Raw genomic sequence first — 15,195 nt, forward strand, 5'->3', positions numbered from 1 at the left:
TGTGTGTGGTGTGGGCTGTGGAGTGGGGTGTGAAGTGTGGAGTGTGTGGTGTGGAGTGTGTGTGATGTGGAGTGTGTGTGATGTGGATTGTGTGTGGTGTGGAGTGTATGTAGTGTGGGAAGTGGACTGTGTGTTGTGTGGGGTGTGTAGAGTGTGTGGTGTGTGTGTGTGGGGTTTGGTGTGTGTGGTGTGGGGTATGTGTGGTGTGGGGTATGTGTGGTGTGGGGTATGTGTGGTGTGGAGTGTGTGGGGTGTGTAGAGTGTGTGGTATGTGGAGTTTGTGTGGTGTGTGGTGTGTGTGTAGTGTGGTATTGGTTCTGGTGTGGGTTGTGTTCAGCAGTATCTTCTCCATACAGATACAGTACTGAGGAGCAGGGCAGAGAGGGGGGCCGTGCGCAGGATCGGCTGGTGTGTGTGAGATGGCCAACATTCCGCCCATTCATTCCTATGGGGAAAGTTCGTACGATAATTTTACGAAAACCGTAAATCGTATCGGTGAGATCAGCATATCGTCTGAAACGTCTCTGCAAGTTCTGTATGTCTTGTGAATTTCGTGGTTCTAGCTTGAAAATTGTGACTTTTAGAGCAGTTTGAAAAAAGTGTGAATGGAAGTCTATGGGGAAAAAAGTGACTTTGACGGAACCGTGCTAGAACCCTGGTTCTCCGATCGCTTAGAAAAGCACAAGCACACTCCACGGCTATGGGTTCTACCATCCTGTGAAGTTTGGTGGTTCTAGCTCGAAAACTGTAGGAGGAGTAGCGTTGAGAAATTTTAGCGTAGAATAATAATAATAACTAGAAAAGGCAAAGTTCGTGAACGAACTTTAAGTTGGCTTGTCAAATAGTTACTAAGTTGTGTAGTGTGGTGTGGAGTGTGTGGGATGTGGAGTGGGTTGTGGAGTGTGTTTGGTGTGGTGTGTTTGGAATGTGGGGTGGAGTGTGGTGTATGTGTGGTGGAGTGTGGGGTGAGTTGTGTGTATTAGGTGTGGAGTGTGGTGTGGTGTGGAGTGTGTGTGGTGTGGTGTGTAGAGTGTGGTGTGTGTGGAGTGCATGGGGTGTGAAGTATGTGTGGTATGTGTGTGGGGTATGTGAGCTGTGGAGTGTGTGTGTGGTTTAAAGTGTGTGTGGTGTGGGGTTTGTTTGGTGTGGAGTGTGTGTGGTGTGGGGTATGTGTGGTTTGAAGTGTGTGTGGTGTGGGGTATGTGTGGTTTGAAGTGTGTGTGGTGTGGGGTTTGTGTGGTTTGAAGTGTGTGTGGTGTGGGGTTTGTGTGGTGTGGAGTGTGTGTGGTGTGGGGTATGTGTGGTTTGAAGTGTGTGTGGTGTGGGGTATGTGTGGTTTGAAGTGTGTGTGGTGTGGGGTATGTGTGGTTTGAAGTGTGTGTGTGGTGTGGGGTATGTGTGGTTTGAAGTGTGTGTGGTGTGGGGTTTGTGTGGTTTGAAGTGTGTGTGGTGTGGGGTTTGTGTGGTGTGGAGTGTGTGTGGTGTGGGGTATGTGTGGTTTGAAGTGTGTGTGGTGTGGGGTATGTGTGGTTTGAAGTGTGTGTGGTGTGGGGTATGTGTGGTTTGAAGTGTGTGTGGTGTGGGGTATGTGTGCTGTGGAGTGTGTGTGGTGTGGGGTGTGAAGTGTGTGTGGTATGTGTGGGGTGGAGTGTGTGTGGTGTGGGGTATGTGAGCTGTGGAGTTTGTGTGTGGTTTAAAGTGTGTGTGGTGTGGGGTATGAAGTGTGTGTGGGGTGGAGTGTGTGTGGTGTGGGCTATGTGAGCTGTGGAGTGTGTGTGGTTTAAAGTGTGTGTGGTGTGGGGTTTGTGTGGTGTGGAGTGTGTGTGTGGTGTGGGTTATGTGTGGTTTGAAGCGTGTGTGGTGTGGGGTATGTGTGGTTTGAAGTGTGTGTGTGTGGTGTGGGGTATGTGTGGTTTGAAGTGTGTGTGTAGTTAGTGTGTGTGTGTGGTGTGGGGTGTGTGTGTGGTGTGGGTTATGTGTGGTTTGAAGCGTGTGTGGTGTGGGGTATGTGTGGTTTGAAGTGTGTGTGTGTGGTGTGGGGTATGTGTGGTTTGAAGTGTGTGTGTAGTTAGTGTGTGTGTGTGGTGTGGGGTGTGTGTGTGGTGTGGAGTGTGTGTGTGGTGTGGGTTATGTGTGGTTTGAAGCGTGTGTGGTGTGGGGTATGTGTGGTTTGAAGCGTGTGTGGTGTGGGGTATGTGTGGTTTGAAGTGTGTGTGGTGTGGGGTATGTGTGGTTTGAAGTGTGTGTGGTGTGGGGTTTGTGTGGTTTGAAGTGTGTGTGGTGTGGGGTTTGTGTGGTTTGAAGTGTGTGTGGTGTGGGGTTTGTGTGGTTTGAAGTGTGTGTGGTGTGGGGTATGTGTGGTTTGAAGTGTGTGTGGTGTGGGGTATGTGTGGTTTGAAGTGTGTGTGGTGTGGGGTATGTGTGGTTTGAAGTGTGTGTGGTGTGGGGTATGTGTGCTGTGGAGTGTGTGTGGTGTGGGGTGTGAAGTGTGTGTGGTATGTGTGGGGTGGAGTGTTTATGGTGTGGGGTATGTGAGCTGTGGAGTGTGTGCGTGGTATGGAGAGTGTGGGGTATGTGTGGTGTGGGGTGTGAAGTGTGTGTGGTATGTGTGGGGTGGAGTGTGTATGGTGTGGGGTATGTGAGCTGTGGAGTGTGTGTGTGGTATGGAGAGTGTGGGGTATGTGTGGTGTGGGGTGTGAAGTGTGTGGTATGTTTGGGGTGGAGTGTGTGTGGTGTGGGGTATGTGAGCTGTAGAGTGTGTGTGTGGTATGGAGTGTGTGGGGTGTGGGGTATGTGTGGTGTGAAGTGTGTGTGGTGTGGGGTATGTGAGCTGTGGAGTGTGTGTGTGGTATGGAGTGTGTGTGGTGTGGGGTATGTGTGGTGTGGAGTGTGTGGTGTTGTGTGAATTGTGTGTGGTATGTGTGGGGTGGAGTGTGTGTGGTGTGGGGTATGTGAGCTGTGGAGTTTGTGTGTGGTTTAAAGTGTGTGTGGTGTGGGGTATGAAGTGTGTGTGGGGTGGAGTGTGTGTGGTGTGGGCTATGTGAGCTGTGGAGTGTGTGTGGTTTAAAGTGTGTGTGGTGTGGGGTTTGTGTGGTGTGGAGTGTGTGTGTGGTGTGGGTTATGTGTGGTTTGAAGTGTGTGTGGTGTGGGGTATGTGTGGTTTGAAGTGTTTGTGGTGTGGAGTGCGTGGGGTGTGGAGTGTGTGGGGTGTGTAGAGTGTGTGGTGTGGTGTTGGTTGTGTGTGGGGTGGGGTGTGGAGTGTGTTTGGGGTGGGATGTGGAGTATGTGGTGTGGGGTATGTGTGGTGTGGAGTGTGTGTAGTGTGGGCTGTGGACTGTGTGTGGTGTGTGTGGTGTGTAGAGTGTGTGTGGTGTGGGCTGTGGAGTGGGGTGTGAAGTGTGGAGTGTGTGTGGTGTGGAGTGTGTGTGATGTGGAGTGTGTGTGATGTGGATTGTGTGTGGTGTGGAGTGTATGTAGTGTGGGAAGTGGACTGTGTGTTGTGTGGGGTGTGTAGAGTGTGTGGTGTGTGTGTGTGGGGTTTGGTGTGTGTGGTGTGGGGTATGTGTGGTGTGGGGTATGTGTGGTGTGGGGTATGTGTGGTGTGGAGTGTGTGGGGTGTGTAGAGTGTGTGGTATGTGGAGTTTGTGTGGTGTGTGTGTAGTGTGGTATTGGTTCTGGTGTGGGTTGTGTTCAGCAGTCTCTTCTCCATACAGATACAGTACTGAGGAGCAGGGCAGAGAGGGGGGCCGTGCGCAGGATCGGCTGGTGTGTGTGAGATGGCCAACATTCCGCCCATTCATTCCTATGGGGAAAGTTCGTACGATAATTTTACGAAAACCGTAAATCGTATCGGTGAGATCAGCATATCGTCTGAAACGTCTCTGCAAGTTCTGTATGTCTTGTGAATTTCGTGGTTCTAGCTTGAAAATTGTGACTTTTAGAGCAGTTTGAAAAAAGTGTGAATGGAAGTCTATGGGGAAAAAAGTGACTTTGACGGAACCGTGCTAGAACCCTGGTTCTCCGATCGCTTAGAAAAGCACAAGCACACTCCACGGCTATGGGTTCTACCATCCTGTGAAGTTTGGTGGTTCTAGCTCGAAAACTGTAGGAGGAGTAGCGTTGAGAAATTTTAGCGTAGAATAATAATAATAACTAGAAAAGGCAAAGTTCGTGAACGAACTTTAAGTTGGCTTGTCAAATAGTTACTAAGTTGTGTAGTGTGGTGTGGAGTGTGTGGGGTGTGGAGTGGGTTGTGGAGTGTGTTTGGTGTGGTGTGTTTGGAATGTGGGGTGGAGTGTGGTGTATGTGTGGTGGAGTGTGGGCTGAGTTGTGTGTATTAGGTGTGGAGTGTGTGTGTTGTGGAGTGTGTGTGGTGTGGGGTTTGTGTGGTGTGGAGTGTGTGTGGTGTGGGGTATGTGTGGTTTGAAGTGTGTGTGGTGTGGGGTATGTGTGGTTTGAAGTGTGTGTGGTGTGGGGTATGTGTGGTTTGAAGTGTGTGTGGTGTGGGGTTTGTGTGGTGTGGAGCGTGTGTGGTGTGGGGTATGTGTGGTTTGAAGTGTGTGTGGTGTGGGGTATGTGTGATGTGGAGTGTGTGTGGTGTGGGGTGTGAAGTGTCTGTGGTATGTGTGTGGTGGAGTGTGTGTGGTGTGGGGTATGTGAGCTGTGGAGTGTGTGTGTGGTTGAAAGTGTGTGTGGTGTTGGGTATGAAGTGTGTGTGGGGTGGAGTGTGTGTGGTGTGGGCTATGTGAGCTGTGGAGTGTGTGTGGTTTAAAGTGTGTGTGGTGTGGGGTTTGTGTGGTGTGGGGTATGTGTGGTTTGAAGTGTGTGTGGTGTGGGGTATGTGTGGTTTGAAGTGTGTGTGGTGTGGGGTTTGTGTGGTTTGAAGTGTGTGTGGTGTGGGGTTTGTGTGGTGTGGAGTGTGTGTGGTGTGGGGTATGTGTGGTTTGAAGTGTGTGTGGTGTGGGGTATGTGTGGTTTGAAGTGTGTGTGGTGTGGGGTATGTGTGGTTTGAAGTGTGTGTGGTGTGGGGTTTGTGTGGTGTGAAGTGTGTGTGGTGTGGGGTTTGTGTGGTGTGGAGTGTGTGTGGTGTGGGGTATGTGTGGTTTGAAGTGTGTGTGGTGTGGGGTATGTGTGCTGTGGAGTGTGTGTGTTGTGGGGTGTGAAGTGTGTGTGGTATGTGTGTGGTGGAGTGTGTGTGGTGTGGGGTATGTGAGCTGTGGAGTGTGTGTGGTGTGGGGTGTGAAGTGTGTGTGGTATGTGTGTGGTTTAAAGTGTGTGTGGTGTGTGGTATGAAGTGTGTGTGGGGTGGAGTGTGTGTGGTGTGGGCTATGTGAGCTGTGGAGTGTGTGTGGTTTAAAGTGTGTGTGGTGTGGGGTTTGTGTGGTGTGGAGTGTGTGTGGTGTGGGGTATGTGTGGTTTGAAGTGTGTGTGGTGTGGGGTATGTGTGGTTTGAAGTGTGTGTGGTGTGGGGTGTGTGTGGTGTGGGGTTTGTGTGGTGTGGGGTTTGTGTGGTGTGGAGTGTGTGGTGTGGGGTATGTGTGGTTTGAAGTGTGTGTGGTGTGGGGTATGTGTGGTTTGAAGTGTGTGTGGTGTGGGGTATGTGTGGTTTGAAGTGTGTGTGGTGTGGGGTTTGTGTGGTTTGAAGTGTGTGTGGTGTGGGGTTTGTGTGGTGTGGAGTGTGTGTGGTGTGGGGTATGTGTGGTTTGAAGTGTGTGTGGTGTGGGGTATGTGTGGTTTGAAGTGTGTGTGGTGTGGGGTATGTGTGGTTTGAAGTGTGTGTGGTGTGTGGTTTGTGTGGTGTGGAGTGTGTGTGGTGTGGGGTATGTGTGGTTTGAAGTGTGTGACGTGTGGGGTATGTGTGCTGTGGAGTGTGTGTGGTGTGGGGTGTGAAGTGTGTGTGGTATGTGTGGGGTGGAGTGTGTGTGGTGTGGGGTATGTGAGCTGTGGAGTTTGTGTGTGGTTTAAAGTGTGTGTGGTGTGGGGTATGAAGTGTGTGTGGGGTGGAGTGTGTGTGGTGTGGGCTATGTGAGCTGTGGAGTGTGTGTGGTTTAAAGTGTGTGTGGTGTGGGGTTTGTGTGGTGTGGAGTGTGTGTGTGGTGTGGGTTATGTGTGGTTTGAAGCGTGTGTGGTGTGGGGTATGTGTGGTTTGAAGTGTGTGTGTGTGGTGTGGGGTATGTGTGGTTTGAAGTGTGTGTGTAGTTAGTGTGTGTGTGGTGTGGGGTGTGTGTGTGGTGTGGGGTGTGTGTGTGGTGTGGGTTATGTGTGGTTTGAAGCGTGTGTGGTGTGGGGTATGTGTGGTTTGAAGTGTGTGTGTGTGGTGTGGGGTATGTGTGGTTTGAAGTGTGTGTGTAGTTAGTGTGTGTGTGTGGTGTGGGGTGTGTGTGTGGTGTGGGTTATGTGTGGTTTGAAGCGTGTGTGGTGTGGGGTATGTGTGGTTTGAAGTGTGTGTGTGTGGTGTGGGGTATGTGTGGTTTGAAGTGTGTGTGTAGTTAGTGTGTGTGTGTGGTGTGGGGTGTGTGTGTGGTGTGGGGTATGTGTGGTTTGAAGTGTGTGTGGTGTGGGGTATGTGTGGTTTGAAGTGTGTGTGGTGTGGTGTGTGGTGTGTGGTGTGTGTGTAGTGTGGTATTGGTTCTGGTGTGGGTTGTGTTCAGCAGTATCTTCTCCATACAGATACAGTACTGAGGAGCAGGGCAGAGAGGGGGGCCGTGCGCAGGATCGGCTGGTGTGTGTGAGATGGCCAACATTCCGCCCATTCATTCCTATGGGGAAAGTTCGTACGATAATTTTACGAAAACCGTAAATCGTATCGGTGAGATCAGCATATCGTCTGAAACGTCTCTGCAAGTTCTGTATGTCTTGTGAATTTCGTGGTTCTAGCTTGAAAATTGTGACTTTTAGAGCAGTTTGAAAAAAGTGTGAATGGAAGTCTATGGGGAAAAAAGTGACTTTGACGGAACCGTGCTAGAACCCTGGTTCTCCGATCGCTTAGAAAAGCACAAGCACACTCCACGGCTATGGGTTCTACCATCCTGTGAAGTTTGGTGGTTCTAGCTCGAAAACTGTAGGAGGAGTAGCGTTGAGAAATTTTAGCGTAGAATAATAATAATAATAATAATAATAATAATAAGAAGAATAAGAAGAACAGTAAGTTGGCTTTTCCAAGCCAACTTAATAATAATAATAAGAAGAATAAGAAGAACAGTAAGTTGGCTTTGACAAGCCAACTTAACTAGAAAAGGTAAAGTTCGTGAACGAACTTTAAGTTGGCTTGGAAAAGAACGCTAATAACGTTAAAAAGTTAAAATGGTTGCTAAACGCTAAATGCCAAAAACACGGAAATCTAAAAACGTTTGGTTAAACGTTGAAACCTAAAAATGTTTGGTTAAACGCTGAAAACAAAAATGTTTGGTTAAACCCTGAAATCTAAAAACATTTGGATAAATGCTAAAATCTTGAAAGTGGTTGCTAGGCAGTTGCTAACGTCTTACAGGTGGTTGCTAAGCTGTTGCTAAGCGGTTGCTAGTTATTCGCTAATGTATTACACATGGTTGCTAAGTGGTTGCAAGGCGGTTGCTAAACAGTTGCTTACGTTTTCCTAGTGGTTGCTAAGGTGTTGCTAAGTGGTTGCTAGGCAGTTGCTATCGTTTCTAATGTGGTTGCTAAGCTGTTGCTAGGCTGTTTCTAACGTTTTCCTGGTGGTTGCTAAGGTGTTGCTAACTGGTTGCTAGGCAGTTGCTATAATTTCTAAAGTGGTTGCTAAGTGGTTGCTAGGCCGTTGCTAACGTTTTCCAGGTGGTTGCTAAGGTGTTGCTAAGTGGTTGCTAGGCAGTTGCTAACGTTTTCCAGGTGGTTGCTAAGGTGTTGCTAACTGGTTGCTAGGCAGTTGCTATAATTTCTAAAGTGGTTGCTAAGTGGTTGCTAGGCAGTTGCTAACGTTTTCCTAGTGGTTGCTAAGGTGTTGCTAAGTGGTTGCTAGGCAGTTGCTATCGTTTCTAAAGTGGTTGCTAAGCTGTTGCTAGGCTGTTTCTAACGTTTTCCTGGTGGTTGCTAAGGTGTTGCTAACTGGTTGCTAGGCAGTTGCTATAATTTCTAAAGTGGTTGCTAAGTGGTTGCTAGGCAGTTGCTAACGTTTTCCAGGTGGTTGCTAAGGTGTTGCTAAGTGGTTGCTAGGCAGTTGCTGACGTTTTCCAGGTGGTTGCTAAGGTGTTGCTAACTGGTTGCTAGGCAGTTGCTATAATTTCTAAAGTGGTTGCTAAGTGGTTGCTAGGCAGTTGCTAACGTTTTCCTAGTGGTTGCTAAGGTGTTGCTAAGTGGTTGCTAGGCAGTTGCTATCGTTTCTAAAGTGGTTGCTAAGCTGTTGCTAGGCTGTTTCTAACGTTTTCCTGGTGGTTGCTAAGGTGTTGCTAAGTGGTTGCTAGGCAGTTGCTATCATTTCTAAAGTGGTTGCTAAGTGGTTGCTAGGCAGTTGCTAACGTTTTCCAGGTGGTTGCTAAGGTGTTGCTAAGTGGTTGCTAGGCAGTTGCTAACGTTTTCCAGGTGGTTGCTAAGGTGTTGCTAACTGGTTGCTAGGCAGTTGCTATAATTTCTAAAGTGGTTGCTAAGTGGTTGCTAGGCTGTTTCTAACGTTTTCCAGGTGGTTGCTAAGGTGTTGCTAACTGGTTGCTAGGCAGTTGCTATAATTTCTAAAGTGGTTGCTAAGTGGTTGCTAGGCAGTTGCTAACGTTTTCCAGGTGGTTGCTAAGGTGTTGCTAAGTGGTTGCTAGGCAGTTGCTAACGTTTTCCAGGTGGTTGCTAAGGTGTTGCTAACTGGTTGCTAGGCAGTTGCTATAATTTCTAAAGTGGTTGCTAAGTGGTTGCTAGGCAGTTGCTATAATTTCTAAAGTGGTTGCTAAGTGGTTGCTAGGCAGTTGCTAACGTTTTCCAGGTGGTTGCTAAGGTGTTGCTAAGTGGTTGCTAGGCAGTTGCTAACGTTTTCCAGGTGGTTGCTAAGCAGTTAATAGGTGGTTGCTAAACCCTGGCTGGGGTGCCGGGGTGTCCAAACTTTTGACTGATAGCTGCTCCATACAGCAGCTCCTCCATACACTCACAGTACTGGAGGAGCAGGGGAGAGAAGGGGTTCCGTGCGCAGAGCTGCTCGTGTGTGAGATGGAACTCTGGGCCCCCCATTCATTTCTATGGGAAAACTTCGTACGACATTTGTACGAAAACCATACGTCGTATCACTTCGCAACCTCTATTAGTTTAAAGATCTCGATAAGATCTATAAGCTGGCCGAATTTGGCGTTTGTATCTCAAAAATTGTGGCGGTTACGGACGTTTAAAAATTCTCCCCATTCATTCCTATGGGAAAAAAATGCGTACGTTTACGAAGTTTTTACGAAAACCGTACGATATATCGCTTCAAAAAGCACAAGCAACCTAAGTTGGTATAGGTACTACGATACTGCAAAATTTCGTGATTCTACGTTAAAAGCTGTAGGAGGAGTAGCGTTACAGAAATTGTGGCGAGAATAATAATAATAATAACTAGAAAAGGAAAGTTCGATAACGAACTTTAAGTTGGCTTGGAAAAGTACGTTAATAACGTTGAAAAAGTTAAAATGGTTGCTAAGATATTTCTGTCTAAAGCGTGTGAAGAGTGGTTGCTTTGCTGTTGACTTTCAGCTAAATGTTAAAGTCCAAAAAGTTTTGGCTAACATGGTGAAAAGCTAATATTTGTCTTATAAAGTAATATAAACACTTTACTTTATATATACCTATATAAAGTAAAGTGTTGCTAAGTGGTTGCTAGGTAGTTACTAGGCAGTTGCTAATGTATTCCACATCGTTGCTTAGTGTTTGCTAATTGGTTGCTAAGCAGATTCTTACATATTCCAGGTGGTTGCTAAGCTGTTGCTAACTGGTTGCTAGGCAATTGCTAATGTATTCCACATGGTTGTTAAGTGGTTGCTAGGCAGTTTCTAATATTTTCCAGGTGGTTGCTAAGTGGTTGCTAACTGGTTGCTATGCAGTTGCTAACATATTCCACATGGTTTCCAAGTGGTTGCTAAGGTGTTGATATGGTATCCGGGTTGGTTGCTTAGGTGTTGCTAGGTGGTTGCTAAGGTGTTGCTATGGTATCCAGGGTGGTTGGTAAGGTGTTGCTAGGTGGTTGCTAGGTGGTTGTTAAGGTGTTGCTATGGTATCTGGGGTGTTGCCAAGGTGTTGCTAGGTGGTTGCTAGGTGGTTGCTAAGGTGTTGCTATGTGGTTGCTAAGGTGTTGCTATGGTATCTGGGGTGGTTGCTAAGGTGTTGCTAGGTGGTTGCTAGGGTGTTGCTATGCTATCTGGGGTGGTTGGTAAGGTGTTGCTAGATGGTTGGTAAGGTGTTGCTATGGTATCCGGGGTGGTTGCTAAGGTGTTGCTAGGTGGTTGCTAAGGTGTTGTTATGGTATCCTGGGTGGTTGCTAAGGTGTTGCTAGGTGGTTGCTAAGCGGTTGCTAAGGTGTTGTTATGGTATCCGGGGTGGTTGCTAAAATGTTGCTAGGTGGTTGCTAAGGTGTTGCTATGGTATCCGGGGTGGTTGCTAAGGTGTTGCTAGGTGGTTGCTAAGGTGTTGCTAGGTGGTTGCTAAGGTGTTGCTATGGTATCTGGGGTGGTTGCTAAGGTGTTGCTAGGTGGTTGCTAAGGTGTTGCTAGGTGGTTGCTAAGGTGTTGCTAGGTGGTTGCTAAGGTGTTGCTAGGTGGTTGCTAAGGTGTTGCTATGGTATCTGTGGTGGTTGCTAAGGTGTTGCTATGGTATCCGGGTGGTTGCTAGGTGGTTGCTAATGTGTTGCTAGGCGGTTGCTAAGGTGTTGCTATGGTATCCAGGGTGGTTGCTAAGGTGTTGCTAGGCGGTTGCTAAGGTATTGCTATGGTATCCGGGGTGGTTGCTAAGGTGCTGCTAGGTGGTTGCAAGGTGGTTGCTAAGGTGTTGCTAGGTGGTTGCTAAGGTGTTGCTATGGTGTCTGGGGTGGTTCCTAAGGTGTTGCTAGGTGGTTGCTAAGGTGTTGCTATGGTATCTGGGGTGGTTGCTAAGGTGTTGCTAGATGGTTGCTAAGGTGTTGCTATGGTATCCAGGGTGGTTGCCAAGGTGTTGCTAGGTGGTTGCTAGGGTGTTGCTAGGTGGTTGCTAAGCGGTTGCTATGGTATCCGGGGTGGTTGCTAAGGTGTTGCTAGGTGGTTGCTAGGTGGTTGCTAAGGTGTTGCTAGGCGGTTGCTATGGTATCCGGGTTGGTTGCTAAGGAGTTGCTAGGTGGTTGCTAAGGTGTTGCTAGATGGTTGCTAAGGTGTTGCTAGATGGTTGCTAAGGTGTTGCTATGGTATCCTGGGTGGCTGCTAAGGTGTTGCTAGGTGGTTGCTAGGTGGTTGCTAAGGTGTTGCTATGGTATCTGGGGTGATTGCTAAGGTGTTGCTAGGTGGTTGCTAAGGTGTTGCTAGGTGGTTGCTAAGGTGTTGCTAGATGGTTGCTAAGGTGTTGCTATGGTATCCTGGGTGGCTGCTAAGGTGTTGCTAGGTGGTTGCTAGGTGGTTGCTAAGGTGTTGCTTTGGTATCCGGGGTGGTTGCTAAGGTGTTGCTAGGTGGTTGCTAGGCGGTTGCTAAGGTGTTGCTATGGTATCCGAGGTGGTTGCTAAACGGTTACTAGGCAGTTGCTAACGTATTCCACATGGTTGCTAAGTGGTTGCTAGGCACTTGCTAATGTTTTCCAGGTGGTTGCTAAGGTGTATCTAACTGGTTGCTAGGCAGTTGCTAATATTTCTAAAGTGGTTGCTAAGCAGTTGCTAGGCAGTTGCTAACGTTTTCCAGGTGGTTGCTAAGGTGTTGCTAACTGGTTGCTAGGCAGTTGCTAACGTATTCCACATGGTTGCTAAGTGGTTGCTAGGCAGTTATGATCATTTCTAAAGTGGTTGCTAAGTGGTTTCTAGGCAGTTGCTAACATTTTCCAGGTGGTTGCTAAGGTGTTGCTAACTGGTTGCTAGGCAGTTGCTAACATATTCCAGATGGTTGCTGAGCGGTTGTGATCATTTCTAAAGTGGTTGCTAGGCAGTTGCTAATGTTTACCAGGTGGTTGCTAAGGTGTTGATAACTGGTTGCTAGGTTGTTGCTATCATTTCTAAAATGGTTGAAGTAGAGAAAAAGAGAGAGTGTTAAATGTAGAAGTACAGAAAAAGGGAGAGCAAGAAATAAAGAAGTAGGGAGAAAACCGCGAGAAAAAGAGAAAGAACACGCGAGAATGTGAGAAAAAGAGTGACAAGTTGAGAGAAATATTGAGCGAGAAAAAGAGAATTAGAGAAAAAGGGACATCGAGAAATAAAGAAGTAGAGAAAGAAAGAGGAAGTAGTAGAGAGATAGATAGAAAGAGAAAGCAAGACATAGAAAAGTAGAGTGAAAGAGAAGTAGAGAGAAGAGCGAGAAATAAAGAAAGAGTAAGAGAGAATAGAGAAATAGAAAAGTAGCGAGAAAGAGAAATTTAGACGTAGAGAGAGAGAGTGAGAGAGAAAGAAAGAGTGAGAAATAGAGAAGTAGAGAGTAAAAGAGAGAGTGAGAAATAGAGACGTAGAGAGAGAGTGAGAAAGAGAGTGAGAAATTCAGAAGTAGAGTGAGAAAGAGAGTGAGAAATAGAGAAGTAGAGAGCAAAAGAGAGTGAGAAATAGAGAAGTAGAGAGAGAGAGTGAGAAAGAGAGAGTGAGAAATAAAGAAATGTAAAGAGCAAAAGAGAGAGTGAGAAATAGAGAAGTAGAGAGAAAAAGATATAGAGACATAGAGCGTGAGAAAGAGATAAGTAGAGAGCAAAAGAGAGTGAGAAAGAGAAGTAGAGAGCAAAAGAGAGAGTGAAAAATAGAGACGTAGAGAGAGTGAGAAATAGAGAAGTAGAGAGCAAAAGAGAGAGTGAGAAATAGAGAAGTAGAGAGAGTGAGAAAGAGTGTGAGAAATAGAGACGTAGAGAGAGAGTGAGAAAGAGAGAAGTAGAGAGCAAAAGAGAGTGAGAAATAGAGAAGTAGAGAGCAAAAGAGAGAGTGAGAAATAGAGACGTAGAGAGAGTGAGAAAGAGAGAAGTAGAGAGCAAAAGAGAGAGTGAGAAGTAGAGAGCAAAAGAGAGAGCGAGAAGTAGAGAGCAAAAGAGAGAGTGAGAAATAGAGAAGTAGAAAGCAAAAGAGAGTGTGAGAAGTAGAGAGCAAAAGAGAGAGTGAGAAATAGAGAAGCAGAGAGCAAAAGAGAGAGTGAGAAGTAGAGAAGTAGAGAGCAAAAGAGAGAGTGAGAAGTAGATAAGTAGAGAGCAAAAGAGAGTGAGAAACAGAGAAGTAGAGAGCAAAAGAGAGAGTGAAAAGTAGAGAGAGAGTGAGAAAGAGAGAGTGAGAAAGAGAGAGTGAGAGAAGTAGAGAGAGAGTGAGAAAGAGAGAGTGAGAGAAGTAGAGAGAGAGTGAGAAAGAGAGAGTGGTTGCTAAGCAGTTAATAGGTGGTTGCAAAGCCCTGGCTGGGGTGCCGGGGTGTCCAAACTTTTGACTGATAGCTGCTCCATACAGCAGCTCCTCCATACACTCACAGTACTGGAGGAGCAGGGGAGAGAAGGGGTTCCGTGCGCAGAGCTGCTCGTGTGCGAGATGGAACTCTGGGCCCCCCATTCATTTCTATGGGAAAACTTCGTACGAAAATTGTACGAAAACCGTACGTTGTATCGCTTCGCAACCTGCTATTAATTTAAAGATCTCGGTAAGATCTATAAGCTCGCCAAATTTGGTCTTCATATCTCAAAAATTGTGGCGGTTACGGACGTTTAAAATTTCGCCCCATTCATTCCTATGGGGAAAAAATGCGTACGTTTACGAAGTTTTTACGAAAACCGTACGATAAATCGCTCCAAAAAGCACAAGCACGCTAAGTTGGCATAGGTCCTACGATCCGTGAAAGTTTCGTGATTCTACGTTGAAAGCTCTAGGAGGAGTAGCGTACAGAAAAAAAGGCGTAAGAATAATAATAATAATAAGAAGATTACGAAGAACAATAAGTTGGCTTTTCCAAGCCAACTTAATAAGAAGAATAAGAAGAACAGTAAGTTGGCTTTGACAAGCCAACTTAAAAAGTGCTATACAAAAATACATTTAATTTGATTTGATGATTAATCATCATTTAACCCCCCATAAATTTACTGTAACACTAATCATCTCTCAGTCTGGAAAAGGTTACAAAGTCATTTCTAAAGCTTTGAGACGCCAGAGAACCACAGTGAGTGCTATTATTCACAAATGGAAAAAACATGGATTACTGGTGAACCTTCCCAGGAGTGACCTGCCCACAAAATTACTCCAAAAGAACACAAAACAACATCTAAAGAATTGCAGGTCTCACTTGGCTCAATTAAGATCAGTGTTACAGAAGAGCAAAACTCCTCCACAGAGATGTGAAAGACTCATTGACAGTTATCACAAACTCTTGATTTCAGTTGTTGCCACCAAGGGTGACACAGTCGAGTTATTAGGTTTAGGGGCAAATTCTTTTTCACATAGGGACAGGTTAGTATGAATAGATGTTTTCCCTGAATAAATGAAATTACTCCGCCCCCCCCTCATTAACTCCACAGGTATCCCTAGTGTGTGCCTAAAAAAAAGTGACTTGCGTTTGCATCTGGCCTCTTCCTCCGTGTTACATAAAGCACGAAGGAGGAGGAGGCCGGATGCAAGCGCAAGTCACTTTTATTAGACATGTAGAAACTAACAAAGAACAAAACACTATGACAAAAAAAAACAGACAAAAAAAAACAGCAGGTCTGAGGCTAAACAAAACATATAAAAATGATCTGGACAGAGTAACAGGACACGGTCAAACAAAAAGCGCAACAGAGAACAAAGGAGCACATGGGGTATTTATACACAGGCACACACTAGCAACACCTGTGGAGGTAATGAGGGGGGCAGAGTAACAAATGAGACAGGAGGGGTTACAGATTACAAGGCCGGGCTCAGTCGGAGACAAGACCAAAACACAACAGTAGCACATGGCTGGGAAACATGACAGGTAAACAAGAGAACAGAGGACAGGAGCAGGAAGGAACCAAAAAAAAGGAAAGACATTGGACAGACACAGGCTAAGGTGTAACACAGGGCTGGAGATTGGGCTAGCCATGACAGGGTCTTGATCAGGTGGTCCTTCATCCACACCTTAATTGATTTAGCTGTGGAA

General features: G+C 46.6%; 1 protein-coding gene and 1 long non-coding RNA gene across 3 annotated transcripts in view; one reads left to right on the plus strand and one right to left on the minus strand.

The window, feature by feature from the left end:
• Positions 1 to 15,195, minus strand: part of LOC103029152 (NACHT, LRR and PYD domains-containing protein 3-like) — a 442,571-nt gene that overhangs the window by 412,419 nt on the left and 14,957 nt on the right. The gene's annotated exons all lie outside the window — the stretch shown is intronic.
• Positions 780 to 6,547, plus strand: LOC125789917 (uncharacterized). Of its 2 annotated transcripts, none has more exons than XR_007429935.1 (3): positions 780 to 983; positions 4,341 to 4,813; positions 6,030 to 6,547. It is a non-coding gene; the product is annotated as an uncharacterized LOC125789917 (long non-coding RNA). The 2 variants fall into 2 exon arrangements; XR_007429934.1 differs by lacking the exon at positions 6,030 to 6,547 and adding an exon at positions 5,335 to 5,494.

Source organism: Astyanax mexicanus, unplaced genomic scaffold (assembly GCF_023375975.1).
Source record: "Astyanax mexicanus isolate ESR-SI-001 unplaced genomic scaffold, AstMex3_surface scaffold_32, whole genome shotgun sequence".
NCBI lineage: Eukaryota > Metazoa > Chordata > Actinopteri > Characiformes > Acestrorhamphidae > Astyanax > Astyanax mexicanus.